Here is a 22,706-nt window from a genome sequence, read left to right as displayed (position 1 = left end):
GTGTAGTAGGGTTAACCCTGGGAACTAAGAAGGGGTTGGGCCTAGTCAGAATACCAACTCACGCTGTTTTGATCTGTGATGAGGACATAGCCATGTCCTCTACTGTGAGTCCCAATAACTTGGGCAAGTACAGACAAACTCCTTTAATTAATGATAAAGTGGCTCAGGCCTACAGGGACACATGTGCTAGTGTCACAATGGTGACACCCAGCTTTGTGAACCCTGAACAGATCGTACTAAGTGAAAATTATCTAGTGACCAATGCTAGCAAGGTCACTACCACACACAGTATGGCATTTGTTAATTTCTCCTGGAGAGGGGTAACTGGCCTCAAGAAGGTTGTTGTTAGCTCAGACCTCCTTGTAGAATGTTTGCTTGGCAATTATCTAGAGACTTCAGCCTGGTCTGAAGTGGAGTATAGGACACATGCAGAAATGCTAGGCATCTCAGCACATGTGCTTGCTGTGACTAGGTCACAGGTCAAAAATTGCAACACTGAAAAGGCACTGAATTCTGGAATAATGGACCAGTTGCCTACCAGGAGGAGAAGCAGTAGGGTTAAGGCAGTGCCTTCCCCCTGCCTCAGGATGAGGATCAGCCTTCTGAGGAAGCTGATTGTGAGACCCAAGAAGGAACTGTCCTAGAAGAGCTTGAGCCTGATCAGGTTGAGTTTCTTGGGACAGGGGGACCTTCCAGGACAGATCTGAGGCAGGCGCAGTTGGACTGCCCTTCTCTTGGACCCCTCAGACAGAAAGCTGCTGCTGAGGCTGCAGGGAATGCTAGTGGAACCCATACGGTTTACAAGGATGAAGGGCTCCTGTATTCAGAGGCTAGAGACCCCAAGCTTGGAGCTTCTAGGAGGTTGGTCATACCTTTGGCATTCAGGGGCTTCCTTCTTACACTAGCCCATGATCTTCCCCTTGCACATCTTGGCCAGAACAAGACTTGGGACAGGCTTGTCCCACACTTTCAATGGCCCCACATGTCAGAAGACACCAAGGAGTTTTGTTGCTCCTGTGTCACCTGCCAAGCCAATGGCAAATCAGGTGGCACTACAAAGGCCCCCCTTATACCACTACCTTTGGTGGGGGTTCCCTTTGAAATAGAAGGGATTTACATTGTTGGACCAATGGATCCCCAAACAGCCTCTGGGCACAGGTTTATTCTGGTGGTAGTGGATCATGCCACCAGATACCCAGAAGCTATTCCCCTTAGGACGACTACAGCACCTGTTGTGGCAAGAGCCCTATCGGGAGTTTTCTCAAGAGTGGGTTTCCCTAAGGAGGTTGTATCAGACAGAGATGCAAACTTCATGTCTAGTTAACTAATTGCAATGTGGAAGGAGTGTGGAGTGAACTATAAGTTCACCACACCCTATCACCCACAGTGCAATGGTCTAGATGAGAAATTTAACAAGACCTTAAAGGGCATGATTAAGGGTCTCCCTGAAAAGCTCAGGCGGAGATGGCAAATCCTGCTGCCCTGACTTTTATTTGCCTACAGAGAGGTCCCACAAAAGGGGGTTGGCTACAGCCCTTTTGAACTTTTGTTTGGGCATCCTGTAAGAGGACCCCTTGGTCTGGTGAAGGAAGGATGGGAGTTAACCCTAAAACTTCCCAAACAAGATATTGTGGACTATGTACTATGTACTAGCCCTAATTGCTACTTCCAATTAAAAGTCTAACCCTAGCCCTAGTCCCACCCTAGTCCGAACAACCAATAACACAGGAAACCCTAGTCCCTACTTTCAATAGAAATCCTAACCCTACATTGATTGAATCACAGACCCAGAAACCAATCAGAACACTCAAATACCCAACCAATGAGGACACCAGCCCTAATCCAATAGAAACATCAGATACAACCACCAATCAGTGTATACATGTACCAAACAATATCAGACCATATAAGGTCCCAGAGACCTCAGACAAGGTTTGCGGGCCAGGGTGTTGGAAGCTGCTTTTCCTGTTCAGAATCTCCTAGGACACAGACAGGCTCAATCCACACTTTGGACTTCTGCAAGTAAAGGCTTCACTAACTTGAAATCTAACAATACTGTTTGAATAAAACTTTACTCCCTCTACTGGCCAAAAAACGAAGTGCACAGTCCCTAGTAAACACAGTTTAAACATCTCACAGAAGCACCCTCTGATGAAGAATTTCCCTGTTGCTGTGGGGGGGTGGGGAGGAAGGGGGGCTGGTTTCACTGGCTTGTGAACACAAAATGGGGGCAGGGGGTGCACTGTTTTAACATACAGGTCTTAGCACAGAGCAAAGGAGAAATTTGGAGGAAAACTGAAAGTCATCAGCAATGAGAGGGAAAAACTACAGAGTTTGGACTGCCAATCCCACAATTCAACACGTTAAATGGAAGCAATCAAGGGCAGGAAAAACCACAAGTTTAAAACACAAAACAGGTGATAAAATATCCAATCACAGGCAGGTTAAAACTACAATTTTTAAACTGTAACAACCACAGGGAAAGACAGAAATCACAGAAAGGGAAAATCGTTTTTTTTTCTTCAAACTATTGTTTTGGGGAAGAGACAGCACTAGTCTGCCTCCTTACCACTTCCTGGACTCTGCTCACTGCAATCTGGGGCACAGGGAGGCTGCAACTCACAAGATAATGTAGCTGAGCTGCCTAACATCAAGTGCTCCTTCCCAAATCCCAACCAATTGCTTAATATTTTGTCATGTTATTTGCCGTTAACACACCTAACGTCTTTTGATTTAACTACCTATAACTATTGTTTTTTTCTCATTAAAATCATATTTTGGAAGGCTGAATATGTGTGGACTGGATTTTCACTCTACAACACATATTAAAAACGTTAACAAAGCAAATAGCTGTCTAAACACTTATAAGGCCCCAAAGGAGAGACCTATTGGCTATGCCAATACTTGTTTTGCTTGAGGAGTTGAAGAAGCAATAACAGAAATTAAAAGTTCGGTGTGACTATATTTTCTGCAAAAGCAAAAGGAACAAATGATGGACGGAATGCTGAAAAATGCAACCATTCATCCCCAGTCACAAAAATCCAGCTATAGGCAAATCAATCTTGACCCTGTTCCTCATGGGAACAGTCCAGACTAAACTGATAGGCCAGGTCCTGGGGGTAAATGTTTGCATTGTTCAGCATTCCGTCCATCATTTGTTCCTTTTGCTTTTATCGCCTTAATTGGGAAGGATATGCCCGATGTGGGTCCAGTACTCACTGCGCCTCTGGATTCAAGCTAGCTTAACTGATGAGGGGTGATGTCCCGAAACCAGCACCAGGATGCTGTTTTCGGGTCCAGGGAGGACCTGGCTTGACAGTTTGGGTTGGACTGTTCCCATTAGGAACAGGGTCAAGACTGTTTTTCATATGGACGGGTGCAAACTTGGGTGGCGTGGTGAGCAAAAGAACGATTGATTAAACCCAGATCCTTGTGACTGGGGGTGAATGTTTTCATTGTTCAGCATTCCGTCCATCATTTGTTCCTTTTATCATATTTTCTTCAATCACACCTTGATAGGCCTGACATTGGTATCTGAGATCCCATTAATCCCTTCTGCATTTTGCGTCTTGGTGTATCTTACACCTAAGAATCCTGACAGGGCACTTAGTCATCAGATTCCAGCTATGGTACTGCATGGTCAGTGATACACGGATTGCTATGTACGAATGCACAACCATACCAAGCAATGCCTAATGTGTATGAATCCTATTCCAGTTTAACACTCATCTTAGTGATGCCTGAATGTATAGCCACAGGGTAATTTCAAACAAGTTACTTACATTCTGCAAAGTCTTCTCAGGTAGAGACTCTATCTAGCTGCAGATTCCTTACTTCCAGAATATTCCCCAGAACTTCTGCGCAGGTATTTGGTGTTATTTGGCTCCTGTGGCATCATCTGCATTCTCCTTGCTAGAAGTGACGTGCAGTGACTATATAGGCATCACCCTAGTACACTGACATCAGTTTCTTTTGCGACTTTCCACTCCAGAAGTGCAGAGCCACGAGGATTACTGACCACAGGTGTGGAAATCTATGGCCCTTATAGCAATAAATCCTTAAGTCTATACTCTTGTCAGAGAGTGGGAAGGATGGGTGGGTTGGTAACGAATCTGCAGCTAGATAGTCTCTCACAGATACGGTCTTACTGAAGGTAAGTAACTTGTTCATCAGACAGAGACTTCTAGCTGCAGACTCCTTACCTTAGAATCGATACCCAAGCAATACCTTCCCGGAGTCAGGGCTGCAATACGAATTATAATAAGAAGTACTGTAGGACCGAACGGGTAAAATGACCGACTCGCCGAACCTGACAGTCTAGACAGGAGTGCATAGTAAACGTGTGAAAAGAAGCCCACGTTGCTGCCTGACAGATTTCCAGGACAGGAACTCCACGTGCTAACGCATTGGTTGCAGCATTGGCTCTGCTAGAATGAGCTCACAAACCGTTGGGTGTTGTTTTTTGGCCAACACATAGCAGATTTTGATGCAGTGAACTATCCATTGGGATATGATCTGCTTCTGCACCACCTTTCCTTTCTTGACTTCCACATACCCAACGAAGAGCTGATCGTCCACTCGGAATTCACAAGTGCAATCAAGGCAGATCGTCAATGTTCTTTTTGGGTCCTATCAGTGGAGTCTCTCCTTCTTTAGAAGGGTGATGCAGAATGTAAAAGTTAGGTAGAGTGATGGGCTGGCCTACATGTAAAGGGGTAACCACTTTCTGTAAGAAAGATGCCTGAGTTTGAAGATCCAGTTTGTCAGGAAAGAAAGTGAGGTATGGAGGATACGCAGAGGGTGCCTGTACCTCATTGACCCTCTGACAAGATGTTATTGCCACTAGGAAGGTGATTTTGATGGTGAGAAGTCTGAGTGGGCAGTGTGGGGCGACTGAAAATGAGCGCACATCCGAAAAGTAAATCAATCAATCAATCAATCATGCCATTTGTATAGCGCACTACTCACCCAGGAGGGTCTCAAGGCGCTTGGAGGGAGGGGGATGCTACTGCTCGAACAGCCAGGTCTTTAGTTGTTTCCTGAAGGCGAGATGGTCCTGGGTCAGCCAAAGGTGGGTGGGGAGGGAGTTCCAAGTCTTGGCAGCCAGGTAAGAGAAGGATCTTCCTCCGGCGGTGGCTCTTCGGATGCGTGGTACGGCTGCGAGGGCGAGGCTGGTGGACCGTAGCTGGCGGGTGGGCGTGTAGAAGGTCAGGCGGTCGTTGAGGTACTTGGGGCCCAGATCGTGGAGAGACTTGTGTGCCTGGGTGAGGAGCCGGAACGTGATCCTCTTGTCGACGGGGAGCCAGTGCAGGTTCCTCAGGTGGCTGGAGATGTGGCTGCGTCGGGGCACATCCAGGATGAGTCGGGCGGAGGCGTTCTGGATGCGCTGGAGTCTTTTCTGTAGCTTGGCTGTGGTTCCGGCGTAGAGGGCGTTTCCGTAGTCCAGTCGGCTGGTGACGAGTGCCTGGGTGACAGTCTTCCTGGTCTCGGTCGGGATCCAGCGGAAGATCTTGCGAAGCATACGCAGGGTGTTGAAGCACGATGAGGAGACGGCGTTGACTTGTCTGGTCATCGAGAGGGAGGGGTCTAGGATGAAGCCCAGGTTGCGTGCGTGGTCGGTTGGCTTGGGTGCGGTGCCCAGGGCTGGGGGCCACCAGGAGTCGTCCCAGGCGGAGGGCGAAGATCCCAGGATGAGGACTTCCGTCTTGTCCGAGTTCAGTTTCAGGTGGCTTTCCTTCATCCACTCGGCGACGTCTTTCATCCCTTCGTGTAGGCAGGTTCTGGCGGTGTCGGGGTCTCTGGTGAGGGAGAGGATCAGCTGGGTGTCGTCGGCGTAAGAGATGATGTTGAGGTTGTGATGGCGTGCGATGGCTGCGAGAGGTTTCATGCAGATGTTGAAGAGGGTGGGGCTGAGTGAAGATCCTTGCGGGACGCCGCAGATGACTTCGGTGGCCTCGGAGCGAAACGGGGGGAGGCGGACTTTTTGTGTTCTTCCGGCGAGGAACGAGATGATCCACTCCAGTGCCTTCTCTTGGATACCGATGTTGCTGAGGCGCTGGACTAGGGTGCGGTGGCAGACCGTGTCGAACGCAGCGGAGAGGTCCATCAGGATGAGGGCCACTGTTTCCCCCTTGTCGAGCAGGGCCCGGATGTCGTTAGTGGCTGCGATGAGGGCGGTCTCGGTGCTGTGGTTGGCTCTGAAGCCGGACTGCGTGGGGTCGAGGGATCTGTTCGTCTCGAGGAAGGCGGTCAGCTGTCTGTTGACGATCTTCTCGATGACTTTAGCAGGAAAAGGGAGGAGCGAGATGGGGCGGAAGTTTTTGAGATCGGTGGAGTCCGCTGTAGGTTTCTTCAGGAGGGCGCTGATCTCGGCGTGCTTCCAGCTCTCTGGGAAGGTGGCGGTGTTGAAGGAGGCGTTGATGATGTTCCGGAGCTGGGGTGCGATGGTGGAGTCGGCCTTGTTGAAGATGTGGTGTGGGCAGGGGTCGGTCGGTGATCCGGAGTGGATGGTGTTCATCGTGCGGGCTGTGTCTTCGGTGGTCACCGTGGTCCAGGTGCGAAGGGTGGCGGTGGGGGGCATTGGTTCGACGGTTGGGTGCGTGGGTGGGGCGCCGAAGCTGTTGTGGATGTCGGCGATCTTGCGGTGGAAGAACGAGGCGAGGGAGTCGCAGAGGTCTTGTGACGGAGTGATGTCGTTGGTGCCGGTGCTGGGGTTGGAGAACTCCTTGATGATAGTGAAGAGCTCTTTGCTGTCGTGGGCGTTGTTGTCCAGTCGTTCCTTCAGGGATTTCTTCTTGGTGGTGCGGATGAGCTGGTGGTGCTTGCGGGTAGCGTGTTTGAGGGCGGTCATGTTGTCGGTGGTCCGGTCGAGGAGGGTGCGGCAGGTCTTCTTGGAGTCCTTGAGGTCGTCGGTGAACCAGGATGCCTTCTTGCTTCTGGGTCTGCTGGGAGGGTTCTTTAGTGGCGCGAGGTCGTCGGCGCAGGCGGTCAGCCACTGTGTGAAGTTGCGGGCTGCTTCGTTGGGGTCCGTTGTGTTGGCGGGTGGGCCCTGGCTGAGGGAGGTGGTGAGCTGGTCTGCGGTGATCTTGCTCCAATTCCTGTGAGGTACCTGTTGCGGGTGGTGGTGGGTCGTGGATCTTTTGAAGCTGAAGTGGACGCAGCTGTGGTCGGTCCAGTGGAGTCCGGTGGCGTGGCTGAAGGTGATGTACTTGCTGGAAGAGAAGACGGGATCAAGTGTGTGGCCGGCGTAGTGGGTGGGGGTGTTGACCAGTTGCTTGAGTCCGAGGTTGGCGAGGTTTTCCAGCAGGGCGGTGGTGTTGTGGTCCTTTTTGTTCTCCAGGTGGAAGTTGAGGTCCCCGAGGAGGATGTAGTCAGTGGAGGGGAGGGCATGCGGGCTGATGAAGTCTGTGATGTCTTCGCTGAATTGTGTGCATGGTCCCGGGGGTCTGTAGACGAGGGTGCCTCTGAGGGTCGTCTTAGGGTCGGTGTGAATCTGGAAGTGGAGATGTTCGGCTGCGGCGAAGGAGTCGTTGGCGTCGGTCGTGATGCGGATGGTGTTCCTGTGGACGATGGCGATGCCACCTCCGGTCTTGTTGATGCGGTCCCTCCTGATGATCTTGTACCCGTCCGGGATGGTGATGGCGATGTCGGGTGCAGTGGAGGCGTTCATCCAGGTTTCCGTGAGGAAGGCGACGTCCGGTGATGTAGCGTAGAGGAGGTTCCAGAGTTCCACGGCATGTCTGTGGACGGAGCGGGTGTTGATCAGGATGCACTTGAGGTGGTTGCTGCTGGTGTTTGTCTTGGCGGGTGCGGGGCAGGTTCGGAGGCAGGTGAACTTGCAGGTGCAGCAGGTGAAGGGTCCGTGGCTGCGTCTCGGGGTGGCTCGGCAGCAGGCGTGGGTCCGGCCGGCATCGAGTGCGTTGAGAGTTGCGGCGTCATAGGTCAGTTGGGTCGTCTTGCCTCGGCGGGGAGGGCCAGGGGTCCTGGCGCTGGGCGCGGTCCAGGCGCGGACGGGCGCAGACGGGCTTACCTTTGGCGCACCTTCGGCGCTCAATCGGTGCTCCCGCTGCGCGCGTCCGCTGCGCGGTCGCTCTGGGGGCGTCATAAGTAAGGAGCCGGGAGGGAGGAGCAGCTGGGTGGCGGGAGCGGGCGGCAAATGGAATCACAGGGGGGCGGGGCCGCAGGGAGGCAGCGGCGGGAAATTCCAAGAAGCAGCGGGCAGCGGGAAATTCCCAGAAGCAGCGGGAAATTCCCAGGAGCAGCGGGCAGCGAGCGAAGGAATCTGCAGGCAGGAGGCGGCAAAGGCAGGCAGGAGCGGCAGCAGTGAGTGGGGCGACCAAGCCCTGTGGAGGGCTGAGCGGTCACCACCAGTAACAACCAGATTTAGGTCCCACTGTGGCATAATTAAGGCGTTGGTGGGAACATGTGTTTGAGACCTTTTAAGAAACTATGTACAATATTGTGTTTGAACAGGAATGGCTGCTCTGGCAATTGCGGAAATGCACAAATTGCAGAAAGGTAACCTTTTAAAGTGCCCAGAGCACAGCCCTGCTAGGAGAAGGAAAGAATAAATAAGAGTACCTGAGAAAAGCGTGCGAATAGAGGGTCAAAATCCTTATCTGCACTCCATGCCACAAACTTACTCCAACCGAAGGTGTAAACCATCTTTGTGGAGGGACGCCTGGTAGCTAGGATAACATTGCAGACTTCCGACGGAACGATAAAGGCTGTCAACTGTTACCACTCAACCTCCACACCTGAAGACGAAGGGCTGTCATGTTTGGGTCCAGAACGCTGCCCTATTGTTGTGACAGAGAATCCTCCCAAAACGATAGACTGATCAGAGTACCAATGCTCAAGCTCAACAGTTCTGGATACCAGACTCCGTGTGCCCAATCTGGAGTCACAAGAATGAATTGGGCCCGCTCGTTCCTGTTCTTGAGAACTCTGGGCAGGTGCGGTATTGGTAGAAAAGTGAACAGGAGGATGGAGCTCCCCTTGAAATCAAAAGCTTCTTCGAGCAAGAGCAGTCTTAAAAACACCAGCACACAAAACTGCTGACATTGCACTTTCTTGACAGAGGTGAACAGATCTAACCAAGATTCTCCCCAATCTTAAAAGAGACCTTGCGTCACCTTTGGTTGGAGACACCATTTGTGATCTGCTAGGCGCTGCTGGCTCAGTTTGACCCCTCTGGCTTTCAGAGAGCCTGCCAGTTTTTGAATGGGAAAAAGCCTTTACAACAAGGGTTTTACCTTGTTGTGCCTTTACCACACATTTTTTGGAATGCATATTTTTACCGCGAATATTTATTTACAACACACGCCAATACCACGCATTTAAGGTAAGTTGAGGGTGTTGGGGGGTTCTCCCCCCACAAATACATTGTTTTCCAATTTAAAAACAATGCGTGGTATTGGCATGCGTTGTAAATGCACATTCGCTGTAAAAATATGCATGCTAAAAAATGCGTGTCAAAGGCATACGATGCATTTACCTGCGTTGAACCGCGGTACAACTGTGTTGTACCACTAGGGAAAGGCCCTGGTGTTCCAGCTATGTCCGGAGGCGCAAGGCCTCTTGACAAAGGGTCCTCAAACCCATCCTGCCTTGTTTGTTGCAGTACTACATGGCAGTGGTTTTGTCCATGAACATCTGTATTAGCCTTCTCCTGCTTGAAGGAAGAAAGGCTTTCAATGCTAAACTGATTGGCCAAAGCTCTAAAACATTGATTTGCAGACCCGAATCCGCCAGAGACTAGAGTCCTCTGATATGTACCTCTCCTAGATGGCCACCCCAGCCCAGAAGTGAGGCATCTGTCACTGCAGTCAGCTCAGGTTGGGGAAGGGAAAGGAGTCAGCCACTGACCCAATCGCGGTTCATTAGTCACCACTGCAGATATTTTGCAGTTCCCTCTGAGATCCAGACAATGTAGGAGAGATTCCCCTGATGCTCTGCCCACTGAGACTTCAGGTCCCACTGCAGAGCCAGCGGGCATGTACTACAAGCAGGATGCAGGAGGCCATGAGGTCCAACAACTTCACGGTCATTCTTACCAAAATCCAGAATAGAGGCTGAAACATTGCTATCAGAGCCCGAATGTTCTGGACTCACCACTTAGGAGTATAAGCCCAAAACTGCACTGTGTCCAAACAGATCAGATGAAAGGAAGAGTCTGTGAGGGAGTCAGATGGGACTTAGGTACATTGACAGTGAACCCCAGTGAGTACAGAAGCTTTGCCATAGTCTGGAGGTGGGAGACGACTGTTTGGTATAAGCCCGCCTTCAACAGCCAATCACCGAGGCACGGAAAAACTGAAATCCCTGACCTCCGGAGATGAGCTGCAACCATCACTTTTGTGAACACCCAAGGGGCACCGTTAAGGCAGAAGAGGAGCATGGCAAACTGAAAGTGCTCTTGGCCCACCATGAACCGCAGTTAATGTCTGTGGGCAGGCAGGTCGGGGATGTGGAAATAGGTGTCTTGCAAGTCCAACGCTACCATCCAGTCTCCTCGATCTAGGACAGACAGAACTCGTGTGAGCATGAGCATCCTAAATTTGTCCTTTTTCAGGAAGAGGTTGAGAAGGTGCAGGTCTAGAATAGGACTAAGGTCTCCATCCTTCTTGGCACTAGAACGTAGCTGGAATGGCAACCACAACCTACTTCTGAAGCTGGGACTCTCTCATAGCTCCCTTGGCCAAGAGAGCTGACAGTTCCTGATGCAGCAAGGCGAGCTGGCCCTCTGTCATCTTGTCGTAAGTTCTTGACATGGGATGGGGGTGGTCAGAAAGGGGAGGGAGTATTCCCTTTGAGCAAACTGCAAAACCCAACAGTCGGATGTTATTGACCTCCAGTGGTGTAGTGGTGTATCCTTTGCCCCACTGGTTACCCATGATGTTCAGAGGGCAAACTAAAGGGGTTTGGAGACTGAGGCTCCCTGGGGGGGGGGGGAGATGGGCGTTGGTGGACTGGCCTGACTTCTGGCTGCCTGTTCCATGTGGTCTGTGGTAACAGCATCCTCGGCTACTAAAAGACGGCAAAACGTGCTGGACATGGTGGCTGGGAGGGTAGAGACACCCTTTACGTTGGCACGAAATGGGAAGCAGGCAGACTGGGTTGTTGAGCGGTCATAGAAAGGCCCAAGGGTCTGTTGTAGCCCTTCTATCCTTGAAACCCTACAGCGCTGAGTCTGCCTTCTCACCAAACAGACAGGAGACATCAAAGTGCATGTCCATGGGCGAAGCTTGCACATCCCTATTAAAAAGCCAGGGGTTCTTAGCCAGGTGAGGTGTCTAAGGGCCACTGGCGAGGAAATCATTCTGCCCTGCTAGTCAGTTGTATCAGGCCCACATGATATGGTGAACTTGGCTGCATCTCTCTCATCAGCAATTGGCTGAGATAGTATGACTTGGGCCTCTTCCAAGACCACAGGCAGAACCTGCCTACCCAAGTCCCAGATCTATGGGAGTATCTGCCCAAGAGGTATGCAGAGTTTACTAACAACAATGCCTGGCTGGTAGAAGAAAACATCCTCTTACCATAGGTACCCAGCCTTTTGAATTCCCTATCCGTTTGGGTGGTAGGCTAGGTGGCAGGGTTAGTTTTGGACATAAAAGCTTGACCCACGTAGCTATCCGAGTTGGGGAGCTGTGTGGGAAAACAGGGGTTCCCAGTGGTGGGACTAGGCCAGTAGGCAATCAGTGCATGGCTTGGACTAGCCCCCGAGAAGGACATCTGTAAGTGCTTCATTAAATGGGAGTAATGGCTCTGTGGGGCCAGTTCCCGGCAGAATAACCTCTGTCAAGACGTTTGTCTTGTATGCCACTGAGAGCAGTGAAAGGTCCAGGACCTGCCCGTCTTGCTGATGGAGGAAGAGAGGGTTCCTCCGGGCACACCCTATATTAGATGCCAGGTGTGTAGGCTATAGGAGATGGTGGTTGCTAGAGTGATATGCTGGCCCCGTAGGCACATTAAGATATATATTAAAATTGAAAACTTTAAGAGATGAAGCGTCTCTGTACACCTTCAATAGGAACCTCATTAAATGGGAGTAATGGCTCTGTGGGGCCAGTTCCCGGCAGAAGAACCTCTGTCAAGACGTTTGTCTTGTATGCCACTGAGAGCAGCGTAAGGTCCAGGACCTGCCCGTCTTGCTGATGGAGGAAGAGAGGGTGCCTCCGGGCACACCCTATATTAGATGCCAGATGTGTAGGCTATGGGAGATGGTGGTTGCTAGAGTGATATGCTTGCCCCGTAGGCACATTAAGATATATAATAATTGGAGACTTTAAGAGATGAAGCGTCTCTGTACACCTTTAAAAGGAACCTTTCAAAAGCCCTTGAGGTGTCACAATGCACTGTTGCACTTTTGAAGGCCTGGTCTCCAGCGCACCTAAAGCTCTTTTAAAAAAAATCAATGCAGAGAATAAGCTATGAAATGGACAAAGAATATTGTATCCAATTAAAGCATTACAAAACCTTTTTGGAAAACATAATATTTAAAACCCCCGAACATTATCTACAGTTTCAGTTAGAGCACAGTGTAAGGCGCTGTATCCTTCTTTTGCAATTGGGTAATCTCCATTTAAAAACATATTCCTCCAGACGGGACGCCCCAAATAATACTCTAGGCAAATATGACTTGTGAAATGGCGGTCCACAAGATCTGTACCATGTATTATTAATTTGTCATAACCCGATATAGGTAGAGGTAGAGGTTAAGCGTCGATATATAAAGCCAATCCGTTTAAGACATAACTCTATTTTATCTCAAGATCTAATCATGTTGTGTAAGTCTCCCCCAAATAAATTTGTTTGTTATAACTTGTTTAAGTTTTTAAGGGTTTCTTAAAGATATTTTAAAGAAATAGTGCACAAATGTAACCGTTTTAACTATTGTATGTTGTTCATGCCGACCACAAACTATGTACTTGTCTTTTCTTAAAAAGAGTTTTTTAAATGTTTTTAACAACATAATCTAACACTTTCTATTTTATGTACTCATATTTGTTAACATCAGTTGAGGTCTGAATCAAATAAAATTATTTGTCATTTGTATGGTGGAATTGGAACTAGGCAGGACGGGGCCTTGCATGGGAGAATTATTGTCTCAGTGTTCTAAGCAATTGTCAAGAGCAGTGGAGGCCCGGGGTAATTATGGAATGGTTGCTGATTGTCTTGTTAGATTTGAAAGTATAGTGAGCCATAGCTTTAATTGTGACATGCCTATGTACCTTATATCATCAAAGCTATAATAACAATTAATTATAAAAAAATGTCTAGGACCTCAGCTGCACTCCACACCACCACGAGGCACCCTACTCAATAGCCACGGTAGATGAAGTGCCCAGGCCAGTGTCTGGGGGGTATCCAGGCCACTGGCATCCTCCTGTTCCAAATACCAGATGTCCTCAGGATCTTCTGTTTGATAGCCATAAGGGTCTGCAAATCCCTCCCACTCATCAACCAATCAAGACCTGTCTTAGCAATAAGTCTCTGGCTCAGATATCTGGAGTGTACCCCAGGTGGACGGCCGTAGTGGGCAACACCCTCTGTATCGGAATCAGAAATGATGATGAGGTGATGCCACCGCTGGGCGCGTGTGGAGCTGGGGGTGTCAGCACTGGAGCAGATGACATGGAAGGTCGAGGACGCTTGACTGGCACTGCTATAGATCCGTAACTGGATCCCTGGGGCCCGACTGGCGCAAAGGGTGAACCTGCCATTGGAAGACCAGTCGGGCCTCTCCCAGACACATGGGGCCTCAGGGACACCAGAGGGGCAAGCCGCCCGAAGAATAGCTACATGGCCTCGTTAAATTCTTTCAGTTGGGCGGGAGTTGCTCTGACTCCTGGAAACTCAGGAAGGCTCAGAGATGGCCCAGGTTCCACCACAGAACTAAGCGTTGAGTTCTGACAGCTTGCAACTCATCTGGACACTTGGGTGGTCAAATAACTTTTTGTCTTCTTCTTTTTCTCGTGGGACTTACCTGACTTCCTTGACGGTTTGGAGTGGGACGATGATCAATGGGTACAACTGCACCAACTATCTTGGTATGCTCCTCACAACCAAAATCTGGAGCGTCGCAGAGTTGTTCGACATTGGGCAGCAAGGAGCTTGAGGGACTACTCCCTCTATGCCTTGGGATGCATGGTGCAGCAATCCTTGCATGTATTCACGTTGTTGTAGTCCTGCTCAGGACATCAGAGGCAAACCAAGTGCAGGTCTGTTACTGACATCTGCCTGGCGACAGGCACAGCAAGGTTTAAAACCTACCTTTCGGGAGGACATCCTACACACCAGGAGACAAAGTCTCAAAAGTTATTTGACAAAAAGTTAAAAAAAGGTCAGTCAAATAGTGATAGGAGATAGCCCTCTCTGGATCTGCGCTGACTGGCAAAGAAAGAATAGAACTGACATCAGTGCACTGGGATTTTATTTGTATTTATTTGCAAAGTTTTATATAGCGCTGGCTAGACCCGGAGGTATCAGAGCGCTTAACATGAGGATCAGCAAGTTACAGGATACATAGTTATTTCATTTGAATCAGTGAGTTACAGGTTACATAGTTACAACAGTTTGAATCAAAGAATCATAGAGGGAGGGGGAGTGTGACCGGTGCACATATGGGACAGCGCACAGCATTTCCAGCGCAGACGATGTCACTTGGAGCCGAACTATATCACCTACCGGCATATAGGGGTACTGCTCTACAATTAAATACCACTCTCTACAGTCTCCTGTGGAATATGTCAGAATCATCTCTCAGGCAGTACACTAGAGAAAGGACAGCTGCCTTAGAACATTCACATTGACTGCTATCAGTGCTTTTGGTAAAACGTCTCTGTCAAGATGACCTTCCCGACTTCTGGTCATTGAAATTATCTCTAAAAACAGGCCGAAGTTATTGTTTTAATAGAATGGGGTGCGAGAAGTGGGACTAGGTAATCAAGAAAAAAAAACATATTTTGGCTTAGTCTTTTGCAGGAGTATAGTGCTCACAGCTAGAAGACGAAAAGAAAAGGCAAAGAATGTGGACCCTACACCATTCTTACACAGATGGGCATCCTGAGGCCAAAAAATGATCTTTTTTTTTTTAATAAATTTTTATTGATAAGTTTTCTAGTAAAAAACAAGGTACATGCCATACATTAGAACATATGAACGAAAATAGGTGGATATTATCGGGCATAACAGTAAGTGATGAAATACAATAAAACAAGGGATGCAAAGGAAGGGAAGGGGAAAATAGAAGGCAAGAAAGAAAGAAGAAAAGGAAGAAAGGAAAAAGAGAAAGGAAAAAAGAAGAAGAGAAGAGAAAAGACGAGAAAAGACAGATAGTGGTCAGTGAGATATAGCATTAGAGGAAAGGTAAGAAACAAAGGGTAACCAGATAAGATCAGATTTAATTTTTTGAGGGATAGAGGAGGAGGATACATTGGCAATTCTGTGTTCATCACAAATAAAATTCCACCACATGGATATAGATATTTTGGAATTATCTTTCCAGGACGATAGAATAACCTTAATAGCTAGAGCAATAAATAGGTCAAATAACTTAGAGGCAGAAGGGATCATATCAATATCAGGGGAAAGGGAACCTAGAAAAACATGCGGGAACGATACAGCATTTTTTAATTTAAAAATTGACATGCAAACCTTCCAAACTGAACTCCAAAAGGAATAAACCTTAGGGCATTCAAATAACAAGTGTATTAATGTACCTGGGGTACTAGAACAAGACCAACATAGGGAAGAGGAAGTGGGAGAAAATTTACAAATGCTAACAGGAGTAATAACCGCTCTACAATATACAAAATATAGAGATTGAGTCACACGGGCCGCTGCGGAAACTTTAAATAACTTTGCCCAAACTTTCTCCCATAAATTAATGGGAAAAGAGACGGATAAGTCATTTTCCCAAGAAAGTTCAACAGGATTTTTAGGACGGGGTTGGGTATTAGATAACAACATGCTGTAAACTAGGGCAGCTTTGGGGATTTGGGTAGAGAACAAAGGATATAAAGGAGATGGTGGGGTAACAACAGGAAATTCAGTTGGGAGTGTAAAAGTAGCTAGATGTGATGAAATAGCAGTAACAATAATGGTATATTCACATAAAAGGGTATCAGGTAAATGATATCGCAGTTGCAACTCTTCAAAAGGGATAATATTAAAGTCATGAAGAAATTGATAAACAAAGGAAACATTCTTCTCTTTCCAATATTTGTAGTAAAAGGATTTACCCTTGTATTTGAGAAATTGATTGTACCAAACAAGAGAAGACAAAAAACAGTGCAGGGGGTTAACATCTTTAGAAAAAGTGTCATTAATAAGAGTTTGCGAGTACTTCAAAATGGGGTATTTGGATATAAATGAGCAATTGGACATAAAAGCAATATGAGCAAAAGGAAAATCCTTCAAAAGCGAACGTTCAAAAATAACCCATTTGGGAACTGGTCTTGCTTGAAAATCATAAGCTAAGGAAAATGATTGTTTAAGTAGAAAAGCAGAATGGTAAGATTTAAACAAAGGGAAACGGACACCTCCTTCATTCTTTGGTCTAGTAAGTTTGAGTAATCCAATACGAGGGTGTTTATTATTCCATAGGAATTTTGTGCATAGAGAGTTTATACGTGAGAAGTATAAATTAGGAATTCTGAAAGGTAGCATAGAGACTGTATATAAGACATGAGGAGTAACCATCATTTTAATAGTGTCAAGCCTACCCCACCAGGAAAGAAATAGCGGGGACCATAGGAGAAGCAGAGCTTGTAATTTCTGGACCAAATTATTAAAGGTATATTTAAGGGTGTCTTTTAGAGAAGACGAAAACCAAACACCTAGATATTTAAGTTTAGTGGGACACCATGTAAATTCAGTATCACTAAACATGTATTACTCAGATGATACTTTACCCTCCACTCAGAACCTTGACTCTTTTTTTTCAGGCCTCCCTCCCCCTCCCAATCTCTCAGATGAGTTTGCCTCTTTAGAGAAGGATATTACCCTCCAGGAAGTGATCTCTGCCATCCATGCACTGAAACGCTCTAAAGCCCCTGGCCCAGATGGCCTCCCTGTCGAATTTTATTCCACGTTCTCCTCGATTTTTGCCCCTAAGTTGTTACAACTTTTTAATTCCTTTATCGCTCAAGCCAGGGCCTCCGACTCCTTCATGGATGCAAAAAATGATCATTAACATTTATTTGTGTTCAAGCTTGGATGCAGTGGAACACTGCAGTCCCACTCGCTGCCCCAGAACCATGGGCCTGCGGTGTTGACATCTGTTTCCATGGCAGCAGGTATGAGCTTTCCATTGTGTCCTCACGAGAAATGATCCTGAAGTTGTTCAGAATCGCTGACCTCTGCCAGCCGCAGTTATGATTGCCTAGGTCTTACTGTTGGTTGGTGATTATGGAGGAGAGCACTTAGGAACACGCCTGCTAAGAACCATCTTTCAGAAGCGGCACCCTGTTGGCTCATTTTTGGGCCAGGAGCTGCTAGGATGAACTGCTCAGATGAGCGGCTCCTGGGCTTTACCTGATGGAGATGGATCAAGAGCTGGTAAGGGAGCCTAGTTTAATCCATAACAAACAGCATGGAGACAGACAAAGTGTTTTCAGATCGAGCTCAAATATGTCCCAACTACAGTTTTAACATTACTTAAGTCCCCGTTAGTAAAATTAGTTTATTTGACAAAAATAAATTAATAACCCACGGATGAAACTGTCATGACATTCAGGGGGCAGGGGGCAGAGCACTCTTTTACTTAAGTCTTTTTTTAACAAGCATTGGAAAGGCAATCGGTCCCGCATTTGTTTGAGTTAGAGCTATTGGCATTGTAAATGGCATTGTCATTGACCTATTTGTTATGGCGTGTGAGTATGTGGTGTGTAGTGGAATTATGTGGGTTGGATTGAATTAGTAAGTTGTGAGAGTGTGGAGTGGATTTGTGTTGTGGAATTTTATGGCATGGTGTACTGCAGAATCAGACGCAGCCGGGACAGGTAAAATCGGTGTGACGGGAGGGGGGGGCCAAGAAGTTGACATATGACGCGATAGGCATTCGCCTCATCGCCGACTCAGTGATACGGCGAAGGCGGTGAGCATGTGTGTGGTTATGTGTGTGGTGCCCTTGGATGTGGTGGGTGTGTTTTTATGTGTGTGGTGCCCCTGGATGTAGAGGTGCGTGTTTATATGTGTGGTTCCCTTGGATGTGTGAGTGTGTGCGTGTTTATGTGTGTGCTGCCCTTGGATGTGGTGTGTGTATTTATATGTGTGTGCTGCCCTTGGATGTGGTGAGTGTGTGTGTATTTATGTATGTGTTGCCCTTTGATGTAGTGTGTTTGTGTCTATGCGTGTGCTGCCCTTGGATGTGGTGAGTGTGTGTGTATTTATGTGTGTGCTGCCCTTGGATGTGGGGTGTATGTATGTGTTTATGTGTGTGCTTTCCTTGGATGTAGTGAGTGTGTGTGTGTTTGTGTGTGCTGCCCTTGGATGTGGTGTGTGTGTGTGTCTATGTGTGTGCTGCCCTTGGATGTGGTGTGTGTGTGTTTATGTGTGTGCCGCCCTTGAACATGTGGAATGCTCTGGAGACTGGTGGATGTAGGGCAGTTGTCACAAGGGAAGGCTTACCTGTTTCCACTGTCTCCTTGGACTCCTGGTTTATTTATTAAACGTTTTGTATAGCGCGAACAAGACCCCAAAGGGTATCAGAGCGCTTCACAGTAATGGAAGGGGGAACAAAGTAGGGGAACGATTAGGTAAGAGAGGATAACATGTTGAACTAATAAGATTGAACATAAATGCAAGCAAAATATAACTTAAAAAGGTAAAGCAAAACGTTACTTAATAAGTAAGGCAGAGCATCCTAGACATTAACAGTTGATAGGAAAAAACCAAGAAAAAATACAAAACAACTGACATTTAGAGAACAGACGAGCCATGATCCAGTTAAGGCAGGAACCTGTTCATTAGGATTGTTTTTACTTTCTGTTCGAAAGCCACTGTGTCTCTATTTTCTATTTTCTACTTTCCAGTTTCTATTATATTTCATTGACAATATGTGACTTACGTGATTGCTGAATTTTTTTTTCTTGGGAATGTTTGGGTGGAAAAAAGGGGAGGAGGTTGTTGTATGCTGTACTACTCTGTATCTCCTTTGTCCGTTCTGCTCAGCCGGTGTGTGTGATGTAATCAGAATGTTCATGAATGCATGGTTTGAATGATTGGTCAGCAGGACGCTGCTCCCGGCGGGGCCTTCTTTACCATTCTACTTGTTATTAATAAATCTACTTAACTACACTTCTGGCTACTGGATTACTTAACAAGAGCACGTTCTTCGATGTGAAAGAAGTCCCTTGTATTAGAGAATATTACAGCCTATTAATGTGTGATGTTATTCACCCAAACCGACCGCATTTTCTGTATTCTGCCTTTTTCTTTTTTTTAATGAATTTTTCATGATCTGATCTACAGTATAAGCCCTTGTGAAAAATGGGATAAAAATGATAAAAATATATATTTTTTAAAAAGCCACTGTGTAGGGGATTTTGCGGATTTCCCGGAATGAGAGAGTTCCAGATCTGGGGGCTGTACCCAAGAAGGCTCTGAGTCTTGTTTTCTTTTTGCGTAAAGTCTGCAGTTTGAGTAGCAATGAGGTAGCACTTCTGGAATGTCTGCTAGCACCTGATAATTCCAGTTTTGAGCCAGGTATCCAGGTGTTTTGAAATGGAGGGCTTTGTGTGTCAGACAAGTAATCTTTAGTTGTATTCTGGCTTTGTAGGGTAGCCACTTTAAAGATCTTAAGGCTAGGGAAATGTGCTCGTTTCTTTTAGTTTCAGTGATCAGCCTAGCAGCGGCATTCAGTGTGTTTCAACTACTGGCTTTCAAGTTCCATTAAGTTTGTAAGAAGAGTACCAGACCCACTTTTGTCTTCCTTGTGTCAACCCAGAACTGTCGAGGAGGAGCAGGATTAGCATAGGGTTGTTTTCAGACCCACATCAGTGGTGGAGCCAAAAAGCTGAATCATCATGTTACCGGGTTGCATTCTTCCCTCGAGTGTGTGCAAATTCTGCTGGTGAGGAAAGTGAGATGTATTCTCTCTGAATACAGGAGCATTCCAGAGTGCATGTTCTGGTACTAAAAGAGCAAAAAACACAAGATGATGGACAGAATGTTGCACAATGGCAAAACATTCACACCCAGTCACAGATCTGGGTTTCATCCATCGTTATTTTGCTCACCAAGCCACCCCACTTCAGACATGGCCATATGCAAATCAGTCTTGACCCTGTGCCTCATGGGAACAGTCCAGCCCGAACTGCCAAGCCATGTCTTCCCTGGACCGGAATCAAGCATCCTAGGACCAGTTTCTGGCTATCAGCCGTCTTCAGCCAGGATAGCTTGACTCCAGTGGCTTGGTGAGCACGGGACCCACGTCTGGGCATACCCTTCCCACATAGGGAGAACAGCAAAAAACACAAGATGATGGACGGAATGTTGCACAATGGCAAAACATTCACCCCGAGTCACAGATCTGGGTTTAATCCATCGTTATTTTTCTCACCAAGCCAGCCCAGTTCAGACATGGCCATATGCAAATCAGTCTTGACCCTGTGCCTCATGGGAACAGTCCAGCCCGAACTGCCAAGCCATGTCTTCCCTGGACCGGAATCAAGCATCCTAGGACTGGGTTCTGGCTATCAGCCATCTTCAGCCAGGATAGCTTGACTCCAGTGGTTTGGTGAGCACGGGACCCACGCCTGGGCATACCCTTCCCACATAGAGTGAACAGCAAAAAAACACAAGATGATGGACGGAATGTTGCACAATGGCAAAACATTCGCCCCCAGTCACAGATCTGGGTTTAATCCATTGTTATTTTGCTCACCAAGCCACCCCAGTTGAGACATGGCCATATGCAAATCAGTCTTGACCCTGTGCCTCATGGGAACAGTCCAGCTCGAACTGCCAAGCCATGTCTTCCCTGGACCAGAATCAAGCATTCTAGGACCGGTTTCTGGCTATCAGCCGTCTTCAGCCAGGATAGCTTGACTCCAGTGGCTTGGTGAGCACGGGGCCCACCTCTGGGCATACCCTTCCCACATAGGGTGAACAGCAAAGAACACAAGATGATGGACGGAATGTTGCACAATGGCAAATCATTCACCCCCAGTCACAGATCTGGCTTTAATCCATCGTTATTTTGCTCACCAAGCCACCCCAGTTCAGACATGGCCATATGCAAATCAGTCTTGACCCTGTGCCTCATGGGAACAGTCCAGCCCGAACTGCCAAGCCATGTCTTCCCTGGACCGGAATCAAGCATCTGAGGACAACACCACCGCCACCTGATACTGCAACAAGCAGGGAAGGTTGGGGTCGTGGACCTTTTGTCAAGAGGCCTACGTCTCTGGCATCATGCGTAGACATTTGAAGGTGCAAGGTGTGTGCTACTTACCTGGCAGTGGCTCGAGTGAATGGCCCCCAACGCAACCTGGTGACTCTGCTGTTATGGAAGGCTGCTGCTGTGCTGTTTTCAACCTCTCCCAGGGGTTCACCTTGGGGTTGTCACTGACAGAAAGCTTTACCCCCCCAGGGGTAAGGCCAGGCCTCAGGGCCCGTGTCAAGGCAACATGATGGAGCACTATACAATGCCCCTGATGAGCAATCACAGACAGACATGCCAGAGTAATCTTCCATAGTGATATCTGAGCCTAGCGTATTCACAGGTACTCATTATGGACAATAAGGAGTTATTGGTGTTCGGTACTCGAAGAATAAAGCCTTAACCTCATTTAGAGTTTCATAGGAGTGTGTAATAGTACCACAAATTGATCATACCATTCCCACACCCGGCATTCTTGCAGTTGCTATGATTTTATCTTAATATGGGAACTGACATGCACAACCCATAAAACACCGTTCTCGCTGTCAAACAAAGGCCCAGCATGGCGATGCTGTATTGCTGAATATAAATACAGCACAACCTATCTTTCAGAGTGGTAATGCCGCATCTCGTTAAATAGCGAAAACATTTAAAATATGCAGCAATCCCCTTACGGTACGATAAACATCACATTTCCTTGGATATTACCTTTTTAAGTGGCTGTTTCATAGCAGTTCTGTGGGCTATTAAGTCAAAAATGGCAAATGAGAGAACTCTACATTTTAGATCATATATTTGCTTTCTTTCTGACTTTATTTTCCCATTAGAACCTGCCTCACAGTGCTGTAGAAAGTGAAGAAGCGACCATGGACACTGTAAATAATTCAATTGTATATCACACAATTTTAAAATTTAAACCCCCACTTATAGCATAAAGTTAGTGAACGTGTTAACCATCTCCATGCGGTAGGCCACTCGGGGTCACTCATGCTTATTTTCTCCCTCTTACAGCACTGATGACTCTCCCCTTTGAGTTCTATATTTGTAACCTCTACCCATTTGCCTCACGCATCCCCACTCCAACTCTTCATTCCCAGTATACGAGAATTCTCCGGAGTTTCATGGACATTTGTGGACATCTGCTATTTTGAAAAACTATTTATATACAGAGTATGTTCATTTAAGCCTCACACAGTTATCCATTTCCCATCAGTTTACCTTTTTATGGAAGTATCTTTAGCCATTCATTTTGCAAAATTGTCTTTTGGCTACCACCAATGGTTCCACCACCAATGACGAAAAGGTCACAACCGAG

Source organism: Lissotriton helveticus, chromosome 5_1 (assembly GCF_964261635.1).
Source record: "Lissotriton helveticus chromosome 5_1, aLisHel1.1, whole genome shotgun sequence".
Classification (NCBI taxonomy): Eukaryota; Metazoa; Chordata; class Amphibia; order Caudata; family Salamandridae; genus Lissotriton; species Lissotriton helveticus.
The sequence above is the reverse complement of the archived record's forward strand: the minus strand, read 5'-3'. Positions refer to the sequence as shown.